This window comes from Oncorhynchus tshawytscha, linkage group LG28 (genome assembly GCF_018296145.1).
Source record: "Oncorhynchus tshawytscha isolate Ot180627B linkage group LG28, Otsh_v2.0, whole genome shotgun sequence".
In the NCBI taxonomy this organism is placed as follows: domain Eukaryota; kingdom Metazoa; phylum Chordata; class Actinopteri; order Salmoniformes; family Salmonidae; genus Oncorhynchus; species Oncorhynchus tshawytscha.
Window position 1 is genome coordinate 9,566,750 of NC_056456.1, and position 27,057 is coordinate 9,593,806.

Here is a 27,057-nt window from a genome sequence, read left to right on the forward strand (position 1 = left end):
CAGTACCTGTCGGATAGGAGTGTGTAGACAGTACCTGTCGGATAGGAGTGTGAAGACAGTACCTGTCGGATAGGAGTGTGAAGACAGTACCTGTCGGATAGGAGTGTGTAGAAGACAGTACCTGTCGGATAGGAGTGTGAAGACAGTACCTGTCGGATAGGAGTGTGAAGACAGTACCTGTCGGATAGGAGTGTGAAGACAGTACCTGTCGGATAGGAGTGTGTAGACAGTACCTGTCGGATAGGAGTGTGTAGACCGTACCTGTCGGATAGGAGTGTGAAGACAGTACCTGTCGGATAGGAGTGTGAAGACAGTACCTGTCGGATAGGAGTGTGTAGAAGACAGTACCTGTCAGATAGGAGTGTGTAGAAGACAGTACCTGTCGGATAGGAGTGTGTAGAAGACTGTACCTGTCGGATAGGAGTGCGAAGACAGTACCTGTCGGATAGGAGTGCGAAGACAGTACCTGTCGGATAGGAGTGTGAAGACAGTACCTGTCGGATAGGAGTGTGTAGAAGACAGTACCTGTCGGATAGGAGTGTGAAGACAGTACCTGTCAGATAGGAGTGTGTAGACAGTACCTGTCGGATAGGAGTGTGAAGACAGTACCTGTCGGATAGGAGTGTGAAGACAGTACCTGTCGGATAGGAGTGTGTAGAAGACAGTACCTGTCGGATAGGAGTGTGAAGACAGTACCTGTCGGATAGGAGTGTGTAGAAGACTGTACCTGTCAGATAGGAGTGTGTAGAAGACAGTACCTGTCGGATAGGAGTGTGAAGACAGTACCTGTCGGATAGGAGTGTGTAGACAGTACCTGTCGGATAGGAGTGTGAAGACAGTACCTGTCGGATAGGAGTGTGAAGACAGTACCTGTCGGATAGGAGTGTGAAGACAGTACCTGTCGGATAGGAGTGTGTAGACAGTACCTGTCGGATAGGAGTGTGAAGACAGTACCTGTCGGATAGGAGTGTGTAGAAGACTGTTTTCGCTCCTGCCTTGTACCTGATTGATGAATTAAGGTCACTGATGAGTAAGGAACTCCCCTCGTCTGGTTGTCTAGGTCTTAAATGAAAGGGAAAAAACAGCAGATGCTAGGACCTCCATGGAATAAGTTTGAAACCCCCGCTGTACATGTTGATAAATACACACATACACACACAAAATAGACTCACACCTCAATCCAGAGTGACGCATGACAGCACATTGCAAAATGAACTTCATCTAGAAGAAAGAAGACAACACCATGTTTCTCCTTTACAGTCAGAAGCCAGTTCTCTCTCCTCTTATCCTTTTCACTTCTCTTTCTCTCTGTACCTCTGAAGGAAACTTCACTCCTCAATGTCCTACCCACAGTGTTCTCTCCAGCTCCAAAATCTCAGTGGTAATCACCCCAATTGCCCTTATGCTATCACACACACACCTAATCACCCAGGGAAATGATTTGGTTGGCCCCAGCTGTCTACCGCTGCCTGATGAGCTGTTGACAGCTCCCCATCTTCTCTCAACCTCCTCACCTCTCTTCCTCTCCTCTCCTTTTAATCAGCCTACTCTCCTCCACCTTTATTCCTCTCCACTCCCTATGGCTGTCAGCCCCCCTCTGGCTGTCAGCCACCCATCTGAGTGGCGTGATGCGGCATGACTCCCCCTGGTGGTGGCTCTAGACCGTGTGTCAATCAGAGGTACTCAAGTGTGCCGATTGCCAAATAAGGAACCCTGTGTAGTTCTGACATGTCTACCTCAGAGTAATGAAGATATAGATGTCGAGTGAATTGAGATTCCTATTCAAGAACAGAAACATTGTCATTGACAATCAATTCCACTTTTCAATTGTTGATTTGGAATTCCATTGAATGTTCTATGTTGAGGGTAACCAAAAAGCCTATCAGCAGCTCACACACAGTAGAAAGTGTTAATATAGTCGGGACTGTAATTGGTCATTACAGCAGTAATTTGGAAGCAGGTGTTCCAAGCCTGCAATAACAATAATAACTCATGAATATGGAGGAGGCAGCCATACAGTAGAGAGAGAGAGAGAGAGAGAGAGAGAGAGAACGATAGAGAGAGAGAGACGGAGACGGAGATACAGAGAGAGAGAGAGAGAGAGCAGACAGATAGCACATTTTCTGTCTGAAATGGGTATGTTACCTGTAAAAAAAAAATATATATACGGCAATGTTTATATGACCCCCTTTCAAACAGCCCCTTATTTACCACCATGGGTGTGGTTTGCAGTTCAAATGAAGGAGGTGTTAAACAATGGAAGTGTTAATGAATGTACCTGCCAAATCAAATTGTGTTCGTCACATGCTTCGTAAACAACAGGTGTAGACTAACAGTGAAATACTTGCTTACGGGCTCTTCCCAACAAGGCATAGAGAGAGAAAACAGAGAAATAATAGAAAAGTAATAACACGTAATAATAACAGATATAATAAATACACAATGAGTAACGATAACTTGGCTTACATCTCTAGAGGGATCTGAAAATAGCTGTGCAGCGACACTCCCCATCCAACCTGACAGAGCTTGAGAGGATCTGCAGAGAAGAACGGGAGAAACTACCCGAATACAGGTGTGCCAAGCTTGTAGCGTTGTACCCAAGAAGACTTGAGGCTGTAATCGCTGCCAAAGGTGCTTTTTAGAATAAATGGTGCAGATGTAGAGTAAAGGGTCTGAATACAGTCTCCTGAGTGGCGCAGCGGTCTAAGGCACTGCTTGAGGCGTCACTACAGACCCCAGGCTGTGTCACAACCGGCAGTGACCAGGAGTCCCACAGGGCGGTGCACAATTGTCTGGATTAGGGGAGGGTTTGGCTTGGGGGGCTTTACTTGCCTCATTGCGCTCTTGTGGCGGGCCGGGCAATTGCAGGCTGACTTTGATCATCAGTTGAACTGTGTTTCCTCCAACACATTGGTGTGGGTGGGTGTTAAGAAGTGCGGTTTGGAGGGTCGCCTTTCCCAAGCCTGTTGGGGAGTTGCAGCGATGAGACAAGATCGAAAAAGGGGGTGAAAAACAAAAAGGTGTCTGAATACATTTCTAAAAATGTTTTGCTTGTGTTCCATTATGGGGTATTGTGTGTAGATTGATGAGGGGGAACAAAACGATTGAATCCATTTTAGAACAAGGTTGTAATGTAACATAACATGCGAAAAGTCAAGGGGTCTGAATACTTTCCGGATGCACTGTATAACTTAGAATAAAGTGACTAGGCAACAGGATAGATAATAGCAGTAGCCGTAGCAATACTGTAATAACAGTAGCAGTAGCGTATTTGATGAGCCAAAAAGGTAGATGCAAAATGGGTCAATGCAGGTAGTCCGGGTAGCTATTTGGTTAATTCTTTAACTATTTTAGGTTAGTGTGTATAGACCATGAGAGAGCCTTAACCTCTGTAGCACCTTGAGGTCAGATGCCAAAAACCTGCCATTCCAAGCAGTGATGCAGCCAGTCAAGATGCCTTCAATGGTGCAGATGTAGAACCTTTTGAGGATCTGAGGGCTCTGTGGTGCCCTTGCGGTCAGATGCCAAGCAGTTGCCATACCAAGCAGTGATGGAGCCAGTCAAGATGCCTTCAATGGTGCAGATGTAGAACATTTTCAGCCTCCTGAGGGGGAAGATGCATTGTTGTGCCCTCTTCACAACTGTGTTGGTGTGTATGGACCATGATAGATCCTTAGTGATGTGGACACCGAGGAACTTGAAGCTCTCAACCAGTTCCACTACAGCCCCGTTGATGTAAATGGGTACATGCTCGACACTCCATTTCCTGTAGTCCACAATCAGCTCCTTTGTCTTGCTGACATTGGAACCACACTGCCGGGTCTCTGACCTCCTCCCTATAGGCTGTCTCATCTTTGTTGGTGGTCAGGCCTACCACCATCGTGTCGTCAGCAAACTTAATGATGGTGTTGGAGTCGTGAGCAAACGACGCAGTCATGCGTGAACAGGGAGTACAGGAGGGGACTAAGCACACACCCCCGTGGGGCCCCCGTGTTGAGGGTCAGCGTGGCAGAGGTGATGTTGCCTACTCTCACCACCTGGGGTCGGCCTGTCAGGAAGTCCAGGATCCAGTTGCAGAGGAAGGCATTCCTGTCTCAGGGTTCTTAGCTATATTAGTGTGTAGCCCAAACCGTTTGAACGCTACAGACGTTTTTGTGAGAAGACCGATTTTCACTATGTCTCATGGTCTGACAAACTACGCTCTAGCTCTGCCACCTTTTACCGCAGATGAAGAACGACGATATCGGCAGACGTGGTGGATTGAGACACAGCCCATGCTCTAACTTAAACAGACGGATAGGGGGGCATGTAAATTGTAGGCTAAGTGTTGCCTAGTGGTTAGAGCTTTGGGCTAGTAACCGTAAGGTTGCAAGTTCAAATCCACGAGCTGACAAGGTACAAATCTGTCGTTCTGCCCCTGAACAGGCAGTTAACCCACTGTTCCTAGGCCGTCATTGAAAATAAGAATTTGTTCTTTAACTGACTTGCCTAGTTAAATAAAGGTAAAATAAATGTAAAAAATAACCAGCCTCAAATGTGAGTGCTACAAGGTGGTGGCCATTATGGCATGACTCATTTGAGTTCTTGGGAACAGGAATGATGGTGGTCATCTTAAAACGTGGGGATTACAGACTGGGACAAGGAGAGGTTGGAAATCACTGAAGTGGTGAACTTCATACGAGCAAAATCTTTAAACCACAGGCAGTTTGTTTCACTGTTGGAAGGGACAGAGTCTGGTCGTGCAGATCTCCCCTACCACACTAACGTGAGATGGCTGAGTTTGGGGGAAGGTGCTTAAGAAGGTGTGGGACCTGAAGTCGGAGATTGCTGGGTTTTTGCAAATGAAAGGAAAATATGTGGATTTCCCTCAACTGCAAGATAAAGAATGGTTGTCTGATTTTGCCTTCACCGTGGACATTGTCCTCATGAATGAACTGAATTCCAAACTACAAGGGAAGGGGCCTTTTTGCACATCAGATGTACAGCCTTGTCAAAGCCTTCAAGGGAAGATTACACCTCCTGACTCACCAAGTAGAAGCCAACATTCTCACCCACCTTCCTTCCGACACTACTAGTCTGTTCCCTATCAGATGACCAGCGGGAGAAGTATACATCGCTGCTGCGTGCTTTGAACGGTGAGTTTTCTCATCGTTTTGAGGATTTCTAAGTGTTTAAAAATGACATGCTGTTGGTTTCCTCTCCTTTCACCTTCAATGTGGATAACACTCCCACTGACCTGCAACTTGAGTTTATCGTTCTTCAATCTGATGCAGTGATTGGAGAACTATTCAAAACAATGTCACTGACGAGGTTCTATGCATCTCTCGAAGAAACAAAACTATCTAAATATTAGCAGTCATGCTCAGAAGATGTTTGTACTGTTTGGGTCAACCTATGTATGTGAACAGACATTTTCAGTGATGAAATATAACAAGTCAAGGCACAGATCATCTCTTACTGACTCTCACCTCTCAGCAATCCTGCGCATAGCGATGTCAGAAACCTGACCTGACTATACCTGACTTCACTGCCCTAATCAATGCCCATCAGAGACTTCACTCCTCACACTAATTGAGTAGTTTAAATGTAATGTTGAGCTCTCTCTCTCTTTGCTGTGTTTTTGTGCATAACAAGAGTTCTGTCCGTGGTACTGAATGCACAGTGTACTTTACCCTCCGTGTAGTTCATTGCATGTTTAATAATGAAATTACCTACCAAAAGGAGAACATGGATGTGGTATATTTCTGTGGTTTAACAACACCCCCACCCCCACCCCCACCCTTCCCAATTTGCCAGTTACCCTCTAATATGTATGAAAAGGGTATATAAATCAAATGTATTTAAAAAGCCCTTCTTACATCAGCTGATGTCACAAAGTGCTGTACAGAAATCCAGCCTAATACCCCAAACAGCAAGAAATGCAGGTGTAGAATCACGGTGGCTGGGAAAACTCCCTAGAAAGGCCGTAACCTAGGAAGAAACATAGAGAGGATCCAGGCTATGAGGGGTGGCCAGTCCTCTTCTGGCTTTGCCGGGTGGAGATTATAACAGAACATAGCCAAGATGCTCAAATGTTCATAGATGACCAGCAGAGTCAAATAATAATAATCACAGTGGTTGTAGAGGGTGCAACAGGTCAGCACCTCAGGAGTAAATGTCAGTTGGCTTTTCATTGCCGATCATTCAGAGTATCGCTACCGCTCTTGTTGTCTCTAGAGAGTTGAAAACAGCAGGTCTGGGACAAGGTAGCACATCCGGTGAACAGGTCAGGGTTCCATAGCCGCAGCAGAACAGTTGAAACTGGAGCAGCAGCATGACCAGGTGGACTGGGGACAGCAAGGAGTCATCAGGCCAGGTAGTCCTGAGGCATGGCCCTAGGGCTCAGGTCCTCCGAGAAAAAGAAAGAAAGAGAGAGAGAGAGAATTAGAGAGAGCATACTTAAATTCACACAGGACACCAGATAATACAGGCGAAATACTCCAGATATAACAGACTGACCCTAGCCCCATGACACATAAATTATTGCAGCATAAATACTGGAGGCTGAGACAGGAGGGGTCGGGAGACACTGTGGCTTCGTCCGATGATACCCCCGGACAGGGCCAAACAGGCAGGATACCTGCCTGCAAGAAAGTGGTAAATAATAGGCTGTTTGAAAGTTACAATTTTTACAGGTAAAATATACTTCTGTCTGAAATGGGTATATAAGCTGCACCAGAGGCTGCTTAGGGTCAAATGGCTCATAACAATGGCCGGAATGGAGAGGATGGAATGGCATCAAACACATGGAAACCATGTGCTTGATGTATTTGATACCATTCGACAGATTCTGCTACAGCCATTACCACGAGCCCGTCCTCCACAATTAAGGTGCCACCAACCTCCTGTGGTAAGCTGTCATTCTCTGACTCCGATAATAACACTTAACACATTCACGCACACCTTCCAGGTCATTTCAGCAAGCCAATTCACCCACCATCTCAGATTGTTTCGAAATCGTTTGTGTAGTTAGAAACAGGTAAGACTGGCATTCCTGAAACATTATTTTGTTGAAATATAATTTGATCTTGGATAAATGTAACTGATTGATTGCACCCAAATTGGCCATTTTAATTTATAGGATTCAGGCAATATTCAATAACTATAGTACCCAACATCCGATTTGGATGAAACTTCTTCCTACAGAGACATGAGGAATCCAAAATAAATTGTCAACCGATGGACCCCCCCACACACACGCACACCATACCAATCTCACCCCAACAACCAGTATACAATATCGGTTCTCTATTTTTTAATATGCGGTTTGTTTGGAGTATTACTTCTTCATACTTCAGAGAAATCATTGAAGTTGCTTGCATTACTTACCATAAATTAGTGTGAAAGTACCTGGTTTTAACCTCTAGATGCCGCTTTCCTGCTATACTGTCACACTCTTTTATCCATTTAGCTGGTCTCTTGTGTATGTTAAATATACTGAACAAAAAATATAAATGCAACATGCAACAATTTCAAAGACTACTGAGTTACAGTTCATATAAGGACATCAGTCAAATCAAATCAATAAAATTATGCCCTAATCTATGGATTTCACATGACTGGGAATACAGATATGAATATACTGGTCACAGATACCTTAATAAAAAGGGGTGTGGGTCAGAAAATCTGTCAGTATCTGGTGTGACCACCATTTGCCTCATGTAGCGGGACATATTTCCTTCCCATAGAGTTGATCAGGCTGTTGATTGTGGCCTGTGGAATGCTGTCCCACTCCTCTTCAATGGCTGTGCGAAGTTGTTGGATATTGATGGGAACTGGAACCCGCTGTCGTGCATGTCGATCCAGAACATCCCAGATGTGCTCAATGGGTTACATGTCTGGTGAGTATGCAGGTCATGGAGGAACTGGGACATTTTCAGCTTCCAGGAATTGTGTACAGATCCTTGCGACATGGGGCCATGCATTATCATACTGAAACATGAGGTGATGGCGGTGGTTGAATGGCACGACAATGGGCCTCAGGATCTCATCACGGACGCCATACACGTGGTCTGTGGTTGGACGTACTGCCAAAACGTGGAGGCCTGTTGGTCCAGTGGTGGCTGCTGAGGGGAGAACGGCTCATAATAATGGCTGGAACAGAGTTAATGGAATGGCACCAAACTTGTGGAAACCATGTGTTTGATGCATTCCACCTATTCCACTCCAGCCATTACCACAAACCCGTCCTCCCCAATTAAGGTGCCACCAACCCCTGTGGGTTGGACGTACTGCCAAATTCTCTCAAACAACATTGGAGGTGGCTTATAGTAGAGAAATTAACATTAAATTATCTGGCAACAGCTCTGGTGGATATTCCTGCAGTCGGCATGCTAATTGCACGCTCCCTCTAAACTTGAGACATCTGTGGCATTGTGTTGTTTGATAAAACTGCACATTTTAGAGTGACCTTAATTAATTGTCCCCAGCACAAGGTGCACCTGTGTAATGATCATGCTGTTTAATCAGTTTCTTGATATGCCACACCTGTCAGGTGGATGGATTATCTAGGCAAAGGATAAATGCTCAGTAATAGAGATGTAAACAAATTTGTGCACAATATCTGAGAAAAATAAGATTTTTGTGCTCATAAAAATGTTTAGGATATTTTGTTTCAGCTCATGAAACTTGGGACCAACACTTTATATTTGGTGTTTATATTTTTGTTCAGTGTAGATTACAGCATTTCCTTTGCAACTTTCTGTAGAAAACCAATAGATCCTCACAATTGGACCCAGTACTCCATTTAAAAAGAAATGTAGTTTGTACTTCTCTTAGCAACCAACTGCTTCAACCCAACTCTCCTTGAATAGTCCAAAAAGTGTCAGCTCTCTGAGAGGACTATCCCTATGGTACAATTCTCATATGAAAACATTTGATGGAGAGATGGGCTAGGGATTCAAATGTGGTGACAATCCTAATAAAATAATACAATTATAAACCATTGCATTGCAGTCTTGTGTTTTTCAACAATATTTTTTGAAAACAGCTCTATATATAGTGTGATTAGTGACAGTTACCATTAAACCCAACCAACCCAATACCATTACCATTGCAAAACAGTATACAGTGTGTGTTTGGGAATTTATTGGCTTTAACTGTCAGGACAACCACTCAATTTATTTTCATCATGTGCAAAAGCTATTGGTTTTCTACCCAAAGTTGAAAGGAAATGCTGTGATCTATTTAATAAACAGAAAATACCAGGAAAATGGATAAAAGAGAGTGACACTATATCAGGAACAGTGTCATCTTGCACTGATTCATGGTAAATAATGCAAGCGACTTCAATGACTAATTTCTCTGAACTGGGGGGAAAACATCACCAGATTCACAGGGAATACATTACATAGTGTGAAGAAGCAATACTCCAAACCGCAGCTTCATACTTCTTGTCAGACATAGAGAACTGATATGGTATACTGATTGTTGGGGTGGGATGTGGGGAGTCCGAGGGTGGCTTTTGATATTTTTGGGGGATTCCTCATGTTGGGTTCTATATTTATTCAATATTATCTGAATCCTATAAATTAAAAACACCAATTTGGGTGCAATTAATTAGCTTAATTTCTCAGATATAACATTAGATTTCAACAAAGTAATGTTTTAGGAATGCTAATCAAATGTTACTACAGATAACTACAGAATTGATTTCAGAACAATCTAAGATGGTAGGTGTCGAAATCTTCTTTCTTGTGCTTTTTAAGGTGGAACGACCCTGAGAGAATTTCCAAAAATTACATGTTAACACACCAGAAAGTGACTAAGTGAATGATTACACTGGTAGCATAGTCTAGTTGTAGAACCATGAAAAGATATAAAATAACTTTGTTTTATGATTAAGAGGTTTATAATAGTACACTGTTGTAGTGTATTTTATCGGTGACAGTTTAGATTCACTATCAATCTAAAAGGTGAACATTTCACAGCATATATACTTGTTATTTTCTATGATTCATATCAATATAGTGTAATATATCAATATAATAACATCAGTATATTTATACCAATATCATATATCACAATTAAAAGCAGCACCTGAAGAACTACACCTGCTCACGTCACCAGCCTACACTTGCCCCAACACACTGATCTTATGTCAGTTTTGCATTTTCCCGCCACTAGTGAACAAGTTCGAATTTGGGGTGGATAAACTGATTCCAGATCTGTGGCTAGGGAAAACTCCCATCAGCCTTGTTTCCTGGTGGTCTGCCACGTAACAACACAAGCGCTCAGCTGGCAGAGTGGGTGACGTGTAGCGGGTAGCAATATTACCGAAGCAGGAAAATATCTCACAATAAATACTAAATACGATATATACTAGTGGTGTCATGGGGGGATTGCAGAGTGTCGAGATACCGGGAGGAGGATCCGAAGGCTACCATGTTCTTCGGGTAGCTATGTGTTTGTTTTTTATGTCTGCAAAGAACGTTAGCTCGCTAGCAAGAATCCGCAGTAGTGGTCCCTCTGCAGGACCTACTGCAATTGTTGCCTCACGGTCAAATAGAGGCCGGGGATCACATTCTGGCCTACATGTAGCAAATACTAATAAGCAGTGTTAACGCTATTTTCCCCAGCATTTGCTACAGGGGCATTTTGGAATTGTGCAAGTCAAACATTTGAAAGGTTTTTTTATTTTTATTGGTTGCATATATTGTTTAGCAAACAAGGTTAGCTGTAAAAACAACCAGACAGACACGAATGGGGTTTGAATGAGCTAGCCACCTCAACGCTAGCTAGTTGTCAAAACAATAGCTTTTATAGGGGCAGCCACGTTGCTGACAGAATCCTCAGCATCACAGTATCATGCCTCTTTCTACACATTTGTCTGAACACCTGCATGTATAGACCTCCATGTTCAGACGTTCACATCAATATGTTGATGTGACAAGCATCTATTTGGTCTTGAGATAGACAACCTTCGGGTATTACAGGTGAAGCTCGTAATAAATACCTGTTTAATTCTAAGGCTACTGCTGAATGTTCAAAGGTGATGTGAAGCTCCCTATAACCTCTGCTAAGAAGACTGGACCTCATGGCACAGGCAGTAGTGTGAATACCCGGTAACTGCTCCTTGTTCAAGCCTTGCTCCAGCTGCTCCCTTTCAATCTCAAAATACAGTTGTTACAAGTCATGATATCTCTGTATTCTCCCAAGGTTCAGGAGAACTCTCCGGGACACCGGGCAGGACTGGAGCCTTTCTTTGACTTCATCGTCTCCATCAACAATGAAAGACTGGTATGCGTAGACATGCTGTTGAATAAGCATGTTCAACACACACTAACTGTAGGCACATACACAAACCCCCACTGATGGTCAGGATGCTGGTGTATAATATGGTATATAGCTCAAATGCAGGGATGGGGAAACTTCGAAAAACGGAACTCATCATACCCACATCCATACCCCCCCCAAAAAAAAATGTATATATATTTTAGCGGCCCCCTTGTGACAGCGAAGTAGGAAAAAAATTACATTTTAAAGTTCACTTCCTGCAATTCTACACATTTTGTCATAGGGTGGACGCAAATGTCTTAATTTTCTTAATATGATAATAACTGATGATCGATTGGCCCCACCCCGGTAGATTCATTTACCAATGTGCTGATGCACAACCACATTTCTAAGTTGCACCTTGTGTATTGTATTATTCTAGCTCTCAACAGTAAGTTTTAATTGGTCCGCGGGCCTACAAAAGGAGAGTGCCGCCAAATGCCCATCCTGGCTCTAATGGATGTCCGTTCTACTCATTCTAATTCTATAATTTATCCTGTCTCTGTTTCAGAACAAGGACAATGACACCCTGAAGGACCTATTGAAGGCCAGTGTGGAGAAGCCGGTCAGGATGCTGGTCTACTCCTCTAAGACCCTGGAGCTCAGGGAGTCCACCATCATCCCTAGCAACCTCTGGGGTGGCCAGGGCCTGCTGGGAGTCTCCATACGCTTCTGCAGCTTCGAGGGAGCCAATGAGAACATCTGGCACGTGCTGGTGAGTAGCCAGTCGCCAAAAAAGGTGTGTCCAATTTATGTCATACCAGGCAGGTGTAATTCTTGGTATCACTCTCTTTTTCAGGAGGTGGAGCCTAACTCTCCAGCAGCCCTGGCTGGCTTGCGGCCCCACACTGATTACATCATAGGAGCCGACACCGTTATGAACGAGGTGCGTATAGTGACAAAACTACACCATGCATTCTATTCTAGGAGTAAAGACTGCGCGCTTCACAAACTAGCCAATAAGCATTTGGATATAATTCATTGAAGTTTACCTCTTCCTCCCTTCCACCTCTCTCTCTCTCTCTCTCTCTCTCTCAGTCAGAGGACCTGTTTTCTCTGATAGAGACCCATGAAGGGAAGGGGCTGAAGCTGTATGTCTATAACACAGACACAGACAACTGCAGAGAGGTGGTCATCACCCCGAACAGTGCCTGGGGAGGGGAGGGCAGGTAACAAACATACAGTACACACACACACACACCTCAGTCTGACAAGTGACATCATCTACTGTCCTCTTGTTCCAGTCTGGGATGTGGGATAGGATACGGATACCTGCACAGAATTCCCACCCGACCATTTGAAGAGGGGAAGAAGATCTGTTTTCCAGGTTCTATTCCCAGTGGTGAGCCCATCAGCCCGCTCAAGGATGGATTTACTCAGGTTAGTATCAACCCAGAACTTGACCCAATAATCAGAACAACTGGAACTGCCTGGACAGTCAGTAGACAATCAGTCACTTTATGCTTTTTTTTGTCATCCTTTTTTTTTTGAACTAGAGGGCTGAAATGACCAGACCAAGTCTACAGTACCCACACTAGCTTTAGTCTCAGCCTCATAATAGTATCCCATCAATTTGAAGTGTCCTTTGCTTATTTGCATGCTTCCCCTCCACCCCCTCATCAGGGAAGGCTATGAGAGGCTCATTATGTCAGAATGTCCCTCCCAATGCAGACAGGCACGTCAGAGAGGAAAGATGTTCATTCAAATTAGTAATTACTTGATTAAATGTACTTGACCTTACCTGTTCATCAACTGCCCCTCTCTCATATTTCTCTATTCCTCCTTCCCCTCCCTCTCTCATCTCTTTTTTTTTCTTGTCTTATTTCTCTCCCCCTCTCAGGTTCAGCTGTCAGCTGTAACCCCTCCGCCTGTCATGCCTTCTGTCCCCACGGGGCTCGAGGATTCGCTGTCCGGCCTGTCAATCAGCTCAGCCCCGCCCACTATCCCAAGCGAGTTTCAGACAGGTACCTCATCTCTCTTACTCTTTCGCTGTCTCGCAACATAATATGGAAACAAAGTGTTATGAAATGGAATGTGACACCAGGGTTAAACTTATAATTTTTCACTTTGCTCCAGATGGCCTCCCTGTTCCTATCAAACTCCCATTGGAAATGAATGATCTCAGTCAATGCAATGGATGGTCAAAAAATATCCTCTCTCTCCAATGCATTTTTGTTCTGATGGCTAGGGTTGAGGTCAATTCCATTTCAATTCAGAAAGTAAACCCAATTCTACTTTCCTAATTGAAAGCATTGAAGAGAATTGGAGTTTCAGTGTTTGGAATTCACTGGAATTGAAATGGAATTGACCCCAACCTTGCTGATGGCTCGTCTTTCTCTCCCAGGTCTCCCCACTGTTCCCCTGCTGCCCACCTCTATCAGCCCCTCCCTGAGCCCCCTAAACCCTGCCTCCACGACCTTCAACCCCGCCACCACGCTACCAGGTCAGCACACGTTTCTCCTCAGAATTTTGTTTTATGATCAAATTGAAACGATCAAATCATGCACTTTTCTACACTGACTATATATGTTTATTCGTGTACTATTGTAGGTCTGATGCCTCTCCCGGGCAGCTTCTCCCTACTTCCAAACCTCACCAACCTCAACCTCGGCGCACTACCAGACCTCAGCGCTGTGTCGTTAGCAGGTATTAATGGGCTACCGCCACCTGGAACAGCGGGTTTGTACTACCAGCAGCTAATGTTAGCAGCTATTGTTAAGCCCTGGGGGCAGTAACCCAATGTTAACATTATGTATTAGTGAACACAGGAACATGTACACTAACAGATCTCTCTCTTCTCCCCGCTCCATTGCAGGTTTCCCTCCACTCGCCCCCCTCCCTCCTCTGAACCTGCCTGGTCTCGCCCCCTCCCCCCATGCTCACCATGCTGTCCCAGCTACCACTCCTGCCCCCAGGGGTAACATCTTTTCCCCCGGTCGACCTCTCTTCCCTCACCCTTCCAACAGTCTCCCCAGAGAAGCAGACCCTCCCTGATGCCACAGTTCCCTCTATTGCCACCGAATCACCTGTCGCCTCGGAAACCGCCCCCACGGAATCACAGGCTTTCACGGAGACAACGTCGTCGTAACACAGGAAGAGTCTCAGACCAAGAACCAAACCTACCAGTTTCTTTGTCTCCTTCTCTCTCTCTTTCACCCTCTATTTATTTAGCCAGGAGGGAGAGAAGCATATTTCCAGCAGTGAGGCTGGCGCACTCAGAAGGCAGTCAGTTGGAAACGTGGAGCAGAGGAATGAATGATGGACAGATGGGATGAAGGAGTAGCAGTGGCTAGAAGCAGAGTAGCCCTACCAGCCTGTCTGTCCCACCCGGCCTCAGTTTCATACAAAATTTGAATTCTCTTCTGTACATCAGCTTTTTTTTATAACCTCCCAACCCTTTAGTAAACCCAGAAATGTCTTTACTTAGAAATTTCTTCATATATTCATTTCTGTTAAATTGCTTAGATTGTTTCTGTTAAAGGGGCAATCTGCATTTCCTATAAATTAATTATATGTACCAATTAATTCTTGAGCCCCATTCTACCCCAAGATATAAGCTTGTTTTATGCCAATGTTGGTAAACAAAGTAGATGTGAACAAACACAAAACATGCCTAAAACTAACTTTAATTTTGAGATCATGAATGTTCAGTCCTTGCATTTCTCCATCCCCATCCCTAAGCTTTTTACCGAAACCGGGGCAGGGAGTACTGTTTGTTTCAACTGCTGATTGCTGCTTTAAAGAATGAAATTGGCATTATTTTATGCCACATTTGTGTGTTGAAATCATCAGGTATGCATGCATGCTTGTACCTAGGTAATACATTTCTATGCATTATTAGTTTAAACAAAACTCTAAACCCTTGAGGGTGCTAATCACTAGATGTCTATACCAGATGTGACCAAAATTGAGATATCGTCAGAACTATGAACATGAACCATTTGTGGCTGGGGTAGGGTATCTGGTTAAAATCATATCTGTTACGCGCTGTAGTACCATCCGGGATAGAACAATGAGCCAAATGTTTCACGGTATGTATAAATCGGAAGCATCCAGTTGGCATTTCCTCTCACCTCCAAATATGGTGATGAGAGGAAGCCCAGTGTCCAGCAGTGAGAGAAGATGGCCCGAGATGGATTCTGGCTGACATTATGCACATTTTTCTCATCGATTTGTAAACATTTTATCTCAATACAGTTCTGTTCCCAAAACTCATATGTTACAGAGTGGACGAACTACCCTTTGCAAAAGTCTTTAAAAATAGTAGTAGTTCAAGGAGTGCAAGGACGAATTGAGGTATTGCACACACACACTTCAGAGTAGACGTTCCTTAATGGTAATATGCAAAAACATGCTAGAACACACCAATAGGATCTTTCTAGCTCTTGCTTGGCTCTGCCCACTATAATTAATTTGCTGCCATTGGAAATGACAGGCTGTGGTCTCGGGTTTAGTTATTCAAACAATAAGGCATGAGGGAGTGTGATATATTTTGACAATATACCACGGCTAAGGGCTGTTCTTAAGTACGATGCAACGCGGAGTGCCTGGATACAGCCCTTAGCCCTGGTATATTGGCCTTATACCACAAATCCCCAAGTTGCCTTATTGCTGTTATGAACTGATTACCAACATAATGTTTTGTCATACCCATGGTATATGGTCTGATATACCACGGCTTTCAGCCAATCAGCATTCAGGGCTCGAACCACCCAGTTTATAAAGTATTTGGTACCGTCCTCTGGCATGGCCAGATGGTTGGAAATGGAAGGCGCAGTGGGGCTGTTCAACCAAATGAGGGCACTGTGTTCCAACTTTATGTTAACGTCCTGTGCATACATACTCTAGCAATAAAGCCAATGGAATTTTACACATTTTATTTGTGTGTTTTTTATATTGTTTAAAAAAAGATGCACTTTTGTTGACTTTAAAAATGTTTAACATTTTATAGAATAGCCTACTTGTTAAGTTTGTGACCTTGCATGTTCCATTGTCTGCTTAAAATGTACCCTGAAGAAAAATATGAACGCAACATGTAAAGTGTTGGTTGCATGTTTCATGAGCTGAAATAAAACAACCCAGTAATGTTCCATACATGAAAAAAAAGCTTATTTCTCAAATTTTGTGCACAAAATGATTTATATCCCTGTTTGTGAGCATTTTGTCTTTGCCAAGATAATCAATCCACCTGACAGGTGTGGCATATCAAGATGTTCAATAAAAAGCATGATCATTACACAGGTGCACCTTGTGCTGGGGACAAAAGGCTACTAAAATGTGCAGTTTTGTCACAACACAATGCCATAGATGTCTTATGTTTTGTGTGAGAGTGCAATTGGCATGCAGACTGCAGGAACTTCCACCAGAGCTGTTGCCCGAGAATTTAATGTTCTCTACCATAAGCTGCTTCCAACGTCGTTTTAGAGATTTTGTCAGTACATTCAACTGGCCTCACAACCGCAGACCATTGAAACCACACCAGGCCAGGTCCTCCACAACCATTTTTTTCTCCTGCGGGATCGTCTGAGACCAGCCAGTCGGACAGCTGATGAAACTGTGGGTTTGCACAACTGAAGAATTTCTGCACAAACAGAAACCATCTCAGGGATGCTCATTCAAGGTCTTGACCTGACTACAGTTCGGCGTCGTAACAGATTTCAGTGGGCAAATGCTCCCTTTTGATGGCCACTGGCACTCTGGAGAAGTGTGCTCTTCATTGATGAATCCCGTTTTGAACTCGACCAGACAGTTTGCAGACAACTTGTTTGGCGTCGTGCGTGCGAGCAGTTTGCTGTTCTCAGTTTGCTGTTGACGAGATCCTGAGGCCCATTGCCGTGCCATTCATCCACCGCCATCACTTCATGTTTCAGCATGATAATGCACGGCCCCATGTCGCAAAGATCTGTTCACAATTCCTGGAATTTGAAAATGTCCCAGTTCTTCCATGGCCTGCATACTCGCCAGACATGTAACCCGTTGAGCATGTTTGGGATGCTCCTGATTGATGTGTACGACAGTGTGTTCCAGTTCCCATCAATATCCAGCAACTTCGCACAGCCATTGAAGAGGAGCGGGACAACATTCCACAATCAACAGCCTGATCAACACTATGTGAAGGAGATGTTGCGGTGCATGAGGCAAATGGTGGTCATACCAGATACTGACTGATTTGCTGATCCATGCCCCTACCTTTTTTTAAATGTATCTGTGACCAACAGATGCATATCTGTATTCCCAGTCATGTGAAATTCATAGATTAATGAATTTATTTCAATTGACTGATTTCTTTATATGAACTGTAACTCAGTAAAATCTTTAAAATTGTTGCATGTTGTGTTTATATTTTTTGTTCGGTGTAGCTACACAAGAACAACTAGACAAGAGCCATTGCATTTGAATAAGTATAGCCTAAAAACTCATGAAGAAACTACAACTTTATCTGTATTATTGCAAGATATTGACGCATGAACCGAGTGTACCTCCCTGTCTGCGTTCCATTGGATGTTTTGCACAGCAAGTGGATTTAGGTCAAGACAAGACAACATGGCTTATGGTAAGAGTAGTAAAATAACAAATCAAAAGACAGCTGTTGTTGGGAGATAAGTGGTCGCCAGCGCAGACACCGAGCGAGGGCCAGTTCCCCAAAGGCATCGTAAGGATACGTTCATTGTTAGAAGTTAGAACCTTAAACTTAGCCTTAAGATACTTTTGTGAAACCGGGCCCAAGTCCTTGGATTCGAACCTTGACTCGCATGCGTCCCAGACAGGTATGAAGACACTGACTTGGAACTCACTCAGCTGTGATGGAATACCTCATTGGATGGGTGTGGGACTCACACCCAGGGCCCGATTCAATCAGATACGTTTTAGCCGACATCCGCATTGCAGATATTTTGATTGTGCCGGAGGTGGAACTCCGTTAGCTCTCAAGTCCACAAGCAGGTCCATTTCCATTGGATGCACGGAGTTGCATGAAGAGAAATCCAATGCAGCCTTCACCCGGATCTGGTTGTGTAGTGGCTTTGCATGCCAAGCAAAGCCACTGCACAACATAATACTAAACAATACATTCATTGAACTATAACAGTGACAAACGGTGCCCACAAACTGTCACGGCCTGCATAAAGCGCTCCCAACAGCGAAGCTTTCTTTTCAGCACCATGCTACACCTGCCTCTCAGCAGAGCCTTGTCTGGCAGGGAAACAGTTCATTCAGACTCATATCCTTCCTTTTTTTTTTAAATACATAGCTGATATGGCTGACTTGCTTAAACAAATGTGGTTTCTAATGGTAATTGAGATGTACAAACTATGGCATAAGGGAACTGCGAGTGGATAAGAGGCAATCTGTAATTTCGATTAAGACATTAATGAGCGAACTAGGACGGACCTAGTCAATATAACTATTTGTTCAACACTTTTGAGATGTACAGCGACAGAATTCAGACCATGAGCCGTTCTCACAGTGTTCTCCCTGTACACCAATAAATAAAGGGGGCGTAAAAGCAGACAATGAAAGCTCTTACAGTATTTGATTGATTACATTACTCTAAAACAGGCTATAGGCTACATGTGCACCACCAACTCAGAACAGTAGGCTAAATTATGAGGGGGGGGGAGGGACCGAATTATTTGGGTGAGGCACATGGGCTACTAACAGCTTACTACACAACATACACTTAGTATTACTTTCTTGGCTACAGTATACAGTGCCTTGCGAAAGTATTCGGCCCCCTTGAACTTTGCGACCTTTTGCCATATTTCAGGCTTCAAACAGAAAGATATAAAACTGTATTTTTTTGTGAAGAATCAACAACAAGTGGAACACAATCATGAAGTGGAACGACATTTATTGGATATTTCAAACTTTTTTAACAAATCAAAAACTGAAAAATTGACTCGCTTAACCCAGAAGCCGGACGCACCAATGTGTCAGAGGAAACACAGTCTAACTGACAACTGAGGTCAGCTTACAGGCACCCGGCTCACCACAAGGAGTCACTAGAGCATAACAAGACAAGGAAATCCCGGCTGGCCAAACCAGCTGACAGCTCATTGTTACACCTCCAACACCACAAAGACATCAGCTACCCAGCAGCATACCACCCTGCATTCCACTGCTGGCTTGTTTCTGAAGGTAAGCAGGGTTGGGCCCTGGATTTGAGACCAGATGCCGCTGGAGGTGGTGTCAGAGGGCCAGTAGGAGGCACCCAATAATATCCCAGGGCAGTGATTGGGGATATTGCCCTGTGTAGGGTGCTGTCTTTCAGATGGGATGTTAAATGGGTGTACTGATTCTCTGTGGTCACTAAAGATCCCATGACACTTATTGTAAGAGTAAGGGTGTTAACCCTGGTGTCCTGGCTAAATTCCCAATCTTGTCACCTAAACATCCCCAGTTTGAAATTGGCTCATTCATCTCCCCTGTAACTATTCCCCAGGTAGTTGCTGTAATTTAGGATGTGTTCTGTTGATTTACCTGGTAAAATATTTTTTTTAAGCTACGTGGGTGGTTAATGCTTGACCTAATTGAATCTAGGCTACTGCTGTGGAGGTTATGCTTTTCGTTGAATAAGAACGTTTTACGTAAACTTAAGTTCACTAAATCATGTCCAACTGGTTAAGTAACCCACATTAGTATTGATTTGATTTGATTGTTAAACACCTCACCTGTAGTGTTGGCCTACACATTTGTTGTAATAACTGCCACAAGTGAATAAATGTAGTAAAGTTATTTCTTCTACTATATTATTTTAGCCATCTTCTTGGACAAAGAGAGCAGTTCGGCAGAGGACACGGTTGTTGCCTCGCAGGCTGTTCTATTCGCCATAGGGAGAGAAGCTCTGATCTCTGAACCTCTTCTAAAAACAAATATACTGTCGCTAGTGAACTGTGTTCTGATTATGTGATATGTTTATACCCAGTAGCTTCTGAAAAAAAGCTAATTGTATTGACTTTATTCACACTTGTTTTGTGTCGGTTCGCTAGCAACACGCATCATACGGGGGAAGCACATGCCTCCCAGGCACCTAAGAAGAAACCTAGAGGGTGGCCAGTCCTCTTCTGACTGCGCCAGGTGGAGATTACAATGGTACATGGCCATTGAGGCCAGATCGTTCATCAACATGTTCAAACCAGCAGGGTCAAATAATAATAGCAGTGGTTATAGAAGGTGCAACAGGTCAGCTTCTCAGGAGTACAGTGCATTCGTAAAGTATTCAGACCCCTTGACTGTTTTGTTACGTTACAGCCTTATTCTAAAATGGATTAAATTAGACCCTTTGCTATGAGGCTCGAAAAGGAGCTCAGCTGCATCCTGTTTCCATTGATCATCTTTGAGATGTTTCTACAACTGTCACGACTTCTACCGAAGTCGTTGCCTCTCCTTGTTCGGGCGGTGCTCGGCGTTCGACGTCACCGGTCTTCTAGCCATCATTGATCCATTTTTCATTTTCCATTGGTTTTGTCTTGTCTTCCTACACACCTGTTTTCAATCCCATTCATTACCTGTTGTGTATTTAACCCTCTTTTTCCCCTCATGTCTTTGTCAGAGATTGTTTTATTGTCAGTGTTGTTATTTTGTTGTGTTGGTGCGCGACGGGTCCTCGTACCCATGTTTTTTCACGTCTGTACGTTTTAGTGTTATGGAGCATGTTCTGTTGACATTTATTAAAAGTCTCCATTTACACTTCATTTTGACTCTCCTGCGCCTGACTTCCCTGCCACCTATACGCACAACGCTGACAACAACTTGATTGGAGTTCACCTGTGGTAAATTGAATTGGTTGGACATGATTTGGATAGGCACACACCTGTCAGTGCATGCCAGAGCAAAAAGCAAGCCATGAGTTTGAAGGAATTGTCCGTAGAGCTCCGAGACAGGATTGATTAGAGACACAGATCTGGGGAAGGGTTACCAAAAAATGTCTGCAGCATTGAAGGTCCCCAAGAACACAGTGGGCTCCATCATTCTTAAATGGAAGAAGTTTGGAACCAACAAGACTTCCTAGAGCTGGCCGCCTGGCCAAAATGAGCAATAGGGGGAGATGGGCCTTGGTCACTGAGGTGACCAAGAACCCGATGGTCACTCTCATAGAGCTCTAGAGTTCCTCTGTGGAGATGGGAGAACCATCCAGAAGGACAACCATCCCTGCAGCATTCACCAATTATGCCTTTATTGTAGAGTGGCCAGACGGAAGCCACTCCTCAGTAGAATGCACATGACAGCCAGCTAGGAGTTTGCAAAAAGGCACCTAAAGACTCTCAGACCATGAGAAACAAGATTATCTGGTCTGATGAAAACAAGTTTGAACTCTTTGGCCTGAATACTGAGTATCACGTCTGGAGGAAACCTGGCACCATCCCTACGTTGAAGCATGCTGGTGGCAGCATCATGCTATGGGAATGTTTTTCAGAGGCAGGGACTGAGAGACTTGTCAGGATTGAGGGAAAGATGAGCAGAGCAAAGTACAGAGAGATCCTTGATGAAAACCTGTTCCAGAGCTCTCAGGACCTCAGACTGGGGCGAAGGTTGACCTTCCAAAAGGACAACAACCCTAAGCACACAGTCAAGACAACGCAGGATTGGCTTTGGGACAAAAGTCTCTGAATGTCCTTGAGTGACCCAGCCAGACGCCGGACTTGAACCCGAACATCTCTGGAGACCTGAAAATAGCTGTGCAGTGACGCTCCCCATCCAACCTGACAGAGCTTGAGAGGATCTGCAGAGAAGAACGGGAGAAACTCCCCAAATACAGGTGTGCCAAGCTTGTAGCGTCATACCCAAGAAGACTCAAGGCTGTAATCGCTGCCAAAGGTGCTTCCATCCAAGTACTGAGTCAAGGGTCTGAATACTTGTGAAAATGTGATATTTGATTGAGGGGTTGGGTTTAATGCGGAAGACACATTTCAGTTGAAGACAGTGAGTTGGACAACTGACTAGGTATCCCCCTTTCCCTTTATTATTTTGTATTTTAGTGACTTTTAAATACATTTTTAGAATAAGGCTGTAACTTAACAAATTGTGGAAAAAGTCAAGGGGTCTAAATACTTCCACAATGCACTGTAAATGTCAGTTGGCTTTTCATGGCCGAGCATTCAGAGGTCAAGACAGCAGGTGCAGTAGATAGAGGGCGAGAGAGAGTCGAAGCATCAGGTCTGGGACAAGGTAGCATTTCCGGTGAACAGGTCAGTGTGACAACTACTCCACTATCTATGTAATGGTCTATAAGCATTTTTACTGAATCATTTTGAAAATGCAACCCTCCAAACCTACTTACATCACATATGTGATAAAAGTTGAGATTGTCTTGTCCTTCAAGAATCCCTGAGCTCTAAAACAGCAACATTTTCCCTCAGCCTCATGGCAAAATTTGTAAAATAGCATGAGATAAGCTATAAAATTGCAGATTTTTTCTCTCTGCCCCATGGTCCAGAGGGCCCGGCCCGTATAGAGGAGCTGAGGGTTCTGTACTCGCTGTCTGCTGCTCCGGCTGGTTCCGTGGGTCCCCCAGACTCTAACAGATCCCAGACTAGCTCCACCTCACTCCCAGACACCAGCATGCCTCACCCTTCCTTCCCCTGCCTCCCCTCCATTTCTCTCAGTGCCTCATGTGGTCCTCTGAGGAGAGACAGGTAGGAGAGGGAAAAAAGGAGGACACACACACATACTGACACCAAACACACATTATATATACACAGTGGGGCAAAAAAGTATTTAGTCAGTCACCAATTGTGCAAGTTCTCCCACTTAAAAAGTTGAGAGGCCTGTAATTTTCATCATAGGTACACTTCAACTATGACAGACAAAATGAGAAAAAAAAAATCCAGAAAATCACATTGTAGGATTTTTTATGAATTTATTTGTGAATTATGGTGGAAAATAAGTATTTGGTCACCTACAAACAAGCAAGATTTCTGGCTCTCACAGACCTGTAACTTCTTCTGTAAGAGGCTCCTCTGTCCTCCACTCGTTACCTGTATTAATGGCACCTGTTTGAACTTGTTATCGGTATAAAAGACACCTGTCCACAACTGTTATGCACGCCTCTATGAAGAGGGAACGCAACACCCTGCTACAACTAAATTCTCCGTGAAGTGAAAGAGGTATGGACTGTAGGTGCGAGTAAGAATGACAACAGGCAGAATGTGGTACCGTTTACAAGGACTTTATTCCTTTACACGGTAATATGGGGAAAAGGGGCTGGATGGAACCAAAGCAAAGAAAGTAAATCTCAAAGCCCCCCCCCCCCTCCTTACTTACCTAATTTTGCACCACCTGGTGCCCTAACCAAAATACAGGGGGAGGTCCGCCCAGGTCTTAACTAGTGTGCCTAGACAGTGAATATACTACGGGTATATGTATGCCCGCGGGCCTCTTGCCTAAGCACTCCCAAGGTGCCTTCCCCTTCTCCCCTGGGAACAAATGAAACAGAATATTAAACAATTTCACAAACAAACTAAGAAAAAGGACATCAAATAAGCTCTATCTGAGCAACAAACTCACAAAACTTAAACTCTCTGCAATGACCTCCCAGCAGAATCAACCTCTAGCAAAATCTCTCAGCAATCCCTACCTCCAAATCTCTCTAGCAAAATCTCTCTAGCAAAATCTCTCTAGCAAAATCTCTCTAGCAAAATCTCTCTAGCAAAATCTCTCTAGCAAAATCTCTCTAGCAAAATCTCTAGCAAAATCTCTGCAATGACCTCCCAGAAAATCTCTCCCTCCTGAACAGAACACTGGCAACATAGTTGAAGTGTACCTATGATGAAAATTACAGGCCCCTCTCATCTTTTTAAGTGGGAGAACTTGCACAATTGGTGGCTGACTAAATACTTTTTTGCCCCACTGTACACACTTTCACACATCATATGCTGCTGCTACTCTGTTCTTTATTTTACTCTTATTATTATCTACCTTGATGTCTAGTCACTTTACCCTGCCTTTATGTACAGTGCCTTCAGAAAGTATTCACACCCTTTGACCTTTTCCATATTTTGTTGTCACAGCTGGAAATCGACTAAATTGAAATTTTGTGTCACAATAATGTCAAAGTGGAGTTATGTTTTTAGAAATGTTGACAAATTAATGAAAAGCTCAAATATCTTGAGTTAATACGTTCAGGAGTAAAAATGTCCTTAAGTCACATAATAAGTTACACGGACTCAATAATAGTGTTTAACATGATTTTTATATGAATACCCCACCTCTGTACCCAACACATACAGTACAAGGATCTGTAAGGTCCCTCAGTCAAGTAGTGAATTCCAAGCACCGATTAAAGCACAAAGACTAGGGAGGTTTTCCAATGGTTCGGAAAGGGCCCCTATTGATAGATGGGTAAAAAAAAAGCTGACATTGAATATCCCTTTGAGCTTGTTGCAGTTAATAATTACACTTTGGATGGTGTATCAATACCCCCAGTCACTACAAAGATACGGGCGCCCTTCCTAATTCAGTCGCCGGAGGGGAAGATAACCACTCAGGGAGTGGTGATTTTAAAACAGTCACAGAGTTTAGTGGCTGTGATAGGTGATAACCGAGGATGGATCAGCAACATTGTAGTTACTCCACAATACTTACCTAAACGTCAGAGAGAAAAGAAGGAAACCTGTACAGAATAAAAATATTCCAAAACATGCATCCTGTTTGCAATAATGCACTAAAGTAATACTGGGCAAACGTTTTGTCCCTGAATACAAAGCGTTATGTTTGGGCCAAATTCAACACAATATATCGCTGAGTACCACTCTTCATTTTTTCAAGCATGGTGGGGGCTGCATCATGGCGTGGGTATGCTCATTATCGGCAAGGACTAGCAATTTCTTCTGTGGGGGGGGGGAGATAAAAAGAAACGGAATAGAGCATAGCAGAGGCAAAATCCTAGAGGAAAACTTGGTTCAGTCTACTTTCCAACAGTCAAATTCACCTTTCAGCAGGACAATAACCTAAAACCAAAGGCCAAATCTACACTGGAGTTGCTTACCAAGACGACATTGAATGTTCCTGAGTGGCATAGTTACAATTTTGACTTAAATTGGCTTGAATATCGATGGCAAGACATCGATATTCGTCAAGCAATGATCAACATCCAACCAAGAATTTTTAAAATAATAATGGGCAAATAATGTACAATCCAGATGTGCAACGCTCTAAGAGATTTACCCAGAAAGGCTCACAGCTGTAGTCATTGCCAAAGGTCATTGTAACATGTATTGACTCAGGAGGTTGAATAGTTTTCTAATCAAGAAAAACGCTACATGAGCAAAAGTATGTGGGCACCTGCTCGTCGAACATCTCATTACAAAATCAGGGGCAATAAGATGGAGTTGGCCCCCCTTGGCTGCTATAACAGCCTCCACTCTTCTGGGAAGGTTTCCCACTAGATGTTGGAGCATTGCTACGGGGACTTGCTTCCATTCAGCCACAAGAGCATTAGTGAGGTTAGGCTCTGGAGTTGGACGAATAGGCCTGGCTCGCAGTCGACGTTCCAATTCATCCCAAAGGTTTTTGATGGGATTGAGGTCAGGGCTCTGTACAGCCCAGTCGGACTGCCAGATTCGTCCGTCGGACTGCCAGATGGTGAAGCGTGATTTATCACTCCAAAATACGTGTTTCCACTGCCCCTGAGTCCAATGGTGGCTAGCTTTACACCACTCTGACGTTTGACATTGTGCATGGTGATCTTATATTTGTGTGTGGCTGCTCTGCCATGGAAACCCATTTCATATAGCTCCCAACAAACAGTTATTGTGCTGAAGTTGTTACCGGAGGCAATTTGGAACTCGGTAGTGAGTGTTGCAACCGAGGACAGACAAGTTTTACGTCCTACAAGCTTCAGCACTCTGCAGTTCCATTCTGTGAACTTGTATGGCCTACCACTTCGCAGCTGAGCCGTTGTTGCTCTTTGACGTTTCCACTTCACAATGACAGGGCAGCTCTAGCAGGGCAGAAATTTGATGAACTGACTTATTGGAAAGGTGGCATCCTATAATAGTGCCACATTGAAAGTCACTGAGCTCTTCAGTAAGGCCATTCTACTGCCAATGTTTGTATTTGGAGATTGCATGGCTGTGTGCTCGGTTTTATATGCCCGTCAGCAATGGGTGTGGCTGAAATAGCCAAATCCACTCATTTGAAAGGGTGTCCCCATACTTTTGTATATATAGAGTATTAGTTTTATTTTCCATTAAACAAATAAACATTTGCATTACAGTGTATTTTGTGTAGATCATTGACAACAAAAAAATGAATCACACTTTGTATCACAACAAAATGTTGAAAAAGTCAAGGGTTCTGAATTACGGTACCTTCTGAAGGCACTGTACATGTATACCTTAAACACCTTTTACCCCTGAAGTGATTTGGTACTGGTACTCCCTGTATGTAGCTCCATTCTTGTGTATTTTATTCCTCATGTTTCTATTACATTTGTCTTATTCTTAAAGGGATAGTTCTCCCAAATTACATATTGGTTTCCTTACCCTGTAAGCCACGTCAAACTCATTCCACGGAGGGCCAAGTGTTTGAAGGTTTTCTTTCGCTCCTCCCTTGCAGTTGATTGATGAATTAAGGTCACTGATTAGTAAGGAAGTCTCCTCGCCTGGTTGTCTTAATTGAAAGGAAAAACAAAAAACCCACAGACACTCAGCCCTCCTTGGAATGAGTTTGACACCCCTGCTGGAAGAAGTCTATGGACACAGTATGACAGCAATCCATGCTTTGGTTTAGTTTCCCTGGCATTGT

The 27,057-nt window shown here is 43.7% G+C and overlaps 1 pseudogene; it reads left to right on the forward strand.

Annotated features, from left to right (window-relative positions):
• Nucleotides 1-10,252: 10,252 nt before the first annotated feature.
• On the forward strand, nucleotides 10,253-16,183 carry LOC112226619 (annotated as a pseudogene).
• Nucleotides 16,184-27,057: the final 10,874 nt, after the last annotated feature.